This window comes from Oryx dammah, unplaced genomic scaffold (genome assembly GCF_014754425.2).
Source record: "Oryx dammah isolate SB20612 unplaced genomic scaffold, SCBI_Odam_1.1 HiC_scaffold_22, whole genome shotgun sequence".
Taxonomy (NCBI): Eukaryota; Metazoa; Chordata; class Mammalia; order Artiodactyla; family Bovidae; genus Oryx; species Oryx dammah.
Window position 1 is genome coordinate 1,095,093 of NW_024070206.1, and position 6,204 is coordinate 1,101,296.

Below are 6,204 nucleotides of genomic sequence, written 5' to 3' on the forward strand. Positions count from 1 at the left end.
AGCCGCTCAGTCGTGTCCAACTCTTTGCAAGGACCACAGCACGCCAGGCCTTCTTGTCCATCACCAACTCCTGGAGTCCACCCAAACCCATGTCCATTGAGTCGGTGATGCCATCCAACCATCTCATCCTCTGTCGTCCCCTTCTCCTCCTGCCCTCCATCTTTCCCAGCATCAGGGTCTTTTCAAGTGAGTCAGCTCTTCGCATCAGGTGGCCACAGTACTGGAGTTTCAGGTTCAACATCAGTCCTTCCAGTGAACACTCAGGACTGATGTCCTTTTGGATGGACTGGTTGGATCTCCTTGCAGTCCAAGGGACTCTCAAGAGTCTTCTTCAACACCACAGGTCAAAAGCATCAACTCTTCGGGGCTCAGCTTTCTTTATAGTCCAATTCTCACATCCATACATGACAACTGGAAAAACCATAGCCTTGACTAGATGAACCTTTGTTAACAAAGTAATGTCTCTGCTTTTCAATATGCTGTCTAGGTTGGTCATAACTTTCCTTCCAAGGAGTAAGCGTCTTTTAATTTCATGGCTGCAATCACCACCTGAAGTGATTTTGGAGCCCCCCAAAATAAAGTCTGACACTGTTTCCACTGTTTCCCCATCTATTTTCCATGAAGTGATGGGACCGGATGCCATGATCTTAGTTTTCTGAATGTTGAGCTTTCAGCCAACTTTTTCACTGTCCTCTTTCCCTTCCATCAAGAGGCTCTTTAGTTCTTCACTTTCTGCCATAAGGGTGGTGTCATCTGGATATCTGAGGTGATTGATATTTCTCCCGGCAATCTTGATTCCAGCTTGTGCTTCCTCCAGCCCAGCGTTTCTCATGATGTGCTCTGCATACAAGTTAAATAAGCAGGGAGACGATATACAGCCTAGAACTATATATAACCTTGTTCTGGATTTTTCAAGTCTCCTGTAAACGTGTTATCATACTTCCATAATCTAAAAGGATTAAAAATATCTACAACCTTCTACTGTGTCCAACCCTTTGTGACCCCATGAACTGCAGCCCCCCAGGCTCCTCTGTGCATGGGACTCTCCAGACAAGCACACTGGAGTGGGTTGCCATGCCCTCCTCCAGGGGACCTTCCCGACTCAGGACGGAAGCCGGGTCTCCTGCACTGTAGGCGGATTCTTTACCATCGGAGTGACCAGGCAAACCCAATAAAATAAAAGGGGTACATCTCACGCAAACATCTCAGGGAGTCTTGGCCCCTCAGTTAATCCTGAGACCTTCGAACACGGCTGGGAAGCCGGGCAGCTCTCCTGCGATGTGTGAGGTGGCGCAACCGTCCCACAGACGGAAGCCCTGGAGTCACTCTGAACACTGTGCAGTCCCGCGGACAGCGAAGCAAGGCTGCACGGGCCCTCCCAGCACCCACGGGAGGCCAGTCTGGCCGCGGAGTCCCCAGCACGAGGCTTGGATGGCATCTGCAGGCCCAGGACAGTCTGGGGACGAGTCAGGATGGCAGCGCTAACCCTGCCTCGCTGGGTGTGTGGAGGCCAAGGGGAGGAGGGGCTGCCCTCGGCGATCACCCCATTCCCGCGCCGCCGGCACGCGGACCTGCATCGGCCGCCGGTGCACGAACCATCCAGTCCGTGAATATGCAGTGGAAAACACCGGTCTCGAAGGGGTCTCCACGCAAGCAGGGCCGAAAGGACTCTGGCGAGCAGGTGCTTCCTGAGATGGCCCTGCCCTCCTGCTTCCACGGCAGTGACGAGACGTGGCTTTCGAGGAGGAGTGTTTTGACAGCTGGACCGTGTTACTAAAGAGAAGGGAGTCATTGAAACTGTGCGCTGGAAGGCGTGTCGCGGGGCTCCAGAGCCTGCCTTTCTTGGGAGAAGCTGGGCCTCCTTCCCCCCCGTTGTATCACATGAGATGCGCGCCTGCCGCCGTGGAGGACAGAGGCAGCCTGGCCCCCGGGCAGACCCGGCAAACTCACCCAAGCACCGGTCTGCCCGTCTGGCTCTTGGGAGCGCAAGCTGAGAGGCTATTGGCGCTGGAAGGGGAATCCAAGCCGTGACTCGGGAGGTCGGTGGGGGGCAGCGAGAGGGGAGCCTGAGGAAGCGGACCCACCAACAGTCCAGGCCGCTGGTGGAGGGGAGCGGACGCCAGCAGGGGAGGCAGGAGAGACCCACGGGGAGCAGGCCCTGCAGCCACCCCGCAGAGCCCCCCAGAGGGGCCAGGCCAAGATGCACGTTCGTCATGGGCAGCCTTAAAACAAACCCTCTAAAAAATTGAATATATATATATTTAATAACTTATGACTCTTGCTATGAAAGAAAGCCTAATGAGAGCGCACAGCAAGCAGCCTCCTGGAGGAATGCTCTGTCCCTCGTGGGAGCCAGGAACCTGGCGACCTGGCAGCTGCCTGGAAATTAGGCTTTGATCTTATCTTCGGATCACTAGCCCTGGTTTCCCAGCGCTGTCAGCTCAAGGACATTTTAACACCTAATGACTAGGATACCTGCTTTACTCTACTCACTAGAAAAGACCCTGACGCTGGGCAAGATTGAAGGCGAAAGGAGAAGAGGGCAGCAGAGGATGAGAGGACTAGACGGTGTCACTGACTCAGGGGACAGGAATCTGAGCAAACTCCGGGAGATGGTGAGGGACAGAGGAGCCTGGCGCTGCGGTCCATGGGGTCGCAGAGTCGGGCACGACCGGGCAACAGAACATCAGCAACAAATTCCCGCATCATCACTAAGACGAAGGGCTGCTTCACTATGCTTACTGTGTCCTCGGCTTTTACATTTCCTCAGGTGAAAACGGGGGCGGGTAGGCGGAGCGGGGAGGAAGCAAATGGAGCTCCCTTTCTCCACGCGTGGAGAGAGTCACACGTCACACAAGGGCTAGGTCTCTGCAGCATCAAATAAAAGACAGATAAAGCCAGGGGCTCCCCGCAGACCCTGGAAAGGGTTAGTTGGTCGTGTAATCATGTCCGACTCTGTGACCCCATGGACTGTAGCCCGCCAGGCTCCTCTGTCTCTGGGATTCTCCAGGCAAGAATACTGGGGTGCGTTGCCATGCCCTCCTCCAGGGATGCCATGCCTTCCTGACCCAGGGATGGAACCCGCGTCTCTTATGTCTCCTGGTCGGCAGGTGGGCTCCAGACCACTGCACCCCTGGGAACCCGTCACCTCTACTTCAGCTCTGCATGCTGGGTGTTGGGGAGGCGACCTCAGTGGTCACGAGAATGCAAGACTGGAGCCTAGTCTTGAGGGAGAAGACGCTGGCAGAGATCCTGGAGGTGAGCTGTCTCTGGAGAGAAGGGCTGAGACTGTGTGGAGGGGAGGAAGACTGAGACAGCCAGTTCAGCTCAGCCGCTCAGGCGTGTCCGATTCTCTGTGACCCCATGAATCGCAGCACGCCAGGCCTCCCTGTCCATCACCAACTCCCAGAGTCCACCCAAACCCATATCCATTGAGTCAGTGATGCCATCCAACCATCTCATCCTCTGTCGTCCCCTTCTCCTGCCCTCAATCTTTTCCAGCATCAGGGTCTTTTCAAATGAGTCAGCTCTTCGCATCAGGTGGACAAAGTATTGGAGTTTCAGCCTCAGTTTGAGTCCTTCCAATGAACACCCAGGACTGATCTCCTTTAGGATGGACTGGCTGGGTCTCCTTGCAGTCCTCTTCTCCAGCCAGAGACCAGGCCACATCCTGTCCGGGGCGTGCAGGAAGGGGGCGTCCCCCAGGGCCCTGTGTAGCGGGCAGGGCTGTGTCACAGGGTGAGGCTGCCTGGTGGGAGGAAGCCCCCCTGGTGTGATACCCCCTTGATCCTGTCCCTTGGTGACCCCAGAGGCCACAGGTTCAGGAGGCCAGGGCCACAGGACACATGCAGCCTCGACCCCTGAATGACTGAGACTCAGAGTCCCCAAGAGACACGGGTCCTCCCTGACTCCTGCCCTCCCCACGTCTGCCTCGGACCCCCAGGGACTTGCAGTAAGCGAGCAACTCTTTTTTGAGCTAGGTCACTTCAAGGGCTGTGTGTTAGAATATTAGTTTACCCTGACCAGGTGCTCAGTAATTGCGGTGGCTGAACGTTCTCGATTCGAGCCCAGGCTTCTAACCACCACAATCTCTTAGACGGCTTTCTGTACGCATTTCCCTATTTCTTCACAAAATAAAATTCTTTTCTTATTTTAAGACATATGTGCCCAGAACTCAACACCACCAACAAAGAAGCTGATAAGAAAAACGGGCACAGGACTTGACTAGACATTTCTCTAAAGAAGATAACACAAATGGTCAACAAGCACATGAAAAGATGCTCTTGACATCAATTTTTTTTAGGGAAACACAAATAAAACACAATGAGACATCATTTCACACTCATCAGGAGGGCTATAGTCAAAGAAATCAGAAAACATCAAGTGTTGGCAAGGATGTAGACGAGCTGGAATGCTTGGGCACCGCTTCTGGGAACGTAAAATGACGCAGACGTTGTGAAAATGGCAAGGCAGCTCTCGAAAAACGAAACACGACATTATCATATGAGCCAGCAACTCCACCGCTAGTTAAATACCCAAAAGAACTGAAAGAGGATCTCAAAGAGACAGCCAGTACACCTGTTCACAGCAACACTGTTCACACCAGCACTATTCACAATAGCCAAAGGCTGGAAGCAACTCAAGTATCCATCGAGGGAGGAATGGATACAGATAAACAAAGTGTGGTTTAACATACAACGGAATATTATCAAGCCAGAACAAGTCAGGAAAGTCTGACATGTGCTATAACATGAATGAACCTTGAAGACATTATGCTAAGTGAAATAAACCGGTTGCTAGGACAGATACTGAACTACACAGCTCACTTACGCAAGGGCCCCGGAGCAGTCAAATTCATGGAGACAGAGTAGAATCCCGGTTGCCAAGGACCGTGGGGAGAGGGGATGGGGATTCTTTAACGGCTGCAGTCTCAGTTTTGCTGAAATGAGCTCTGGAGGCGGTTGCGGAACATGAAGATGCTGTGGTTAAGATGGTGAATCTCCTCTTCCATGCATTTTATCGCCACTTAATTTTTTTTTAAGTATTATGTGCTCATTTTTAAAACATCACAAAATATGAAGGAAGTTTTAAGAACATCGTCCTCGACTGCTCCAGTAGAGTTTACCGCTGTAGAGAGAGTCTTTTTATGTTGCCAAAATGGAGCTGTTTTATAAAACATTGATTCAACACTACAAAGTGAAAGCCCAGTCTTGGTGAGGAAGCGATCCTCTTACAGAAGGGAGAATTGGCCCACTTTTTGCTTCCAGGCAGGAAGCAGGAACAACTCCAGTATTTCTTTCTAAATCTTCACATTTGAATTCGGTGAATGTTGTCTTTGTAACCAGAATTGCAGAGGCCCCAGGAGTGGGGTTTGGATGATTATAGTTAGTTTTGGATTCAGGGCCATATAAACTGATAACCTGGGGCAGTTCTTCCTTTCATTCATATGCAGACAATCAAATATTTATTCAATAAATGAATTTCTAAAAATTTGATTGTCTACATATGCTAGACACCGGGCTAGGGGTTCAGGAGACAGCGGAGAACGGGGGAGGACACCTGCCTTCTGCTGTTGCTGCTAAGTCGCTTCAGTCGTGTCCGACTCTGTGCGACCCCAGAGACGGCAGCCCACCAGGCTCCCCCGTCCCTGGGATTCTCCAGGCAAGAACGCTGGAGTGGGCTGCCATTTCCTTCTCCAACGCATGAAAGTGAAAAGTGAAAGTGAAGTTGCTCAGTCGTGTCCGACTCCTAGCGACCCCATGGACTGCAGCCCACCAGGCTCCTCCATCCATGGGATTTGCCAGGCAAGAGTGCTTCAGTGGGTCGCCATTGCCTGGTGGGAGCAAACAAGTAAACTGCAAGTCGTGTCTCTGAAGGCAAGGAAAAGATGATGCTACGGAAAGGTGCAGGCAAGGAGGCAACGCCTGAGCTGACTGCAGGGCGCAGTGAGCTCCCACAGAAAGGGCTGGAGACACCAAGGAACCTCAGGTCATTCACCCCTGTCGCTAAGCCGGGTCCAACTCTGCGCAGCCCCATAGACTGAAGCCCGCCAGGCTCCTCCGTCTCTGGGGTTATTCCACCAAGAATGCAGGAGCGGTCGCCATGCCCTCCTGCAGGGAATCTCCCCGACCCAGGGATGGAGCCCACGTCTCCTGCTTGGCAGGTGGACTCCTTGCCACTGAGCCCCCGGGGAAGCCCTAGGTC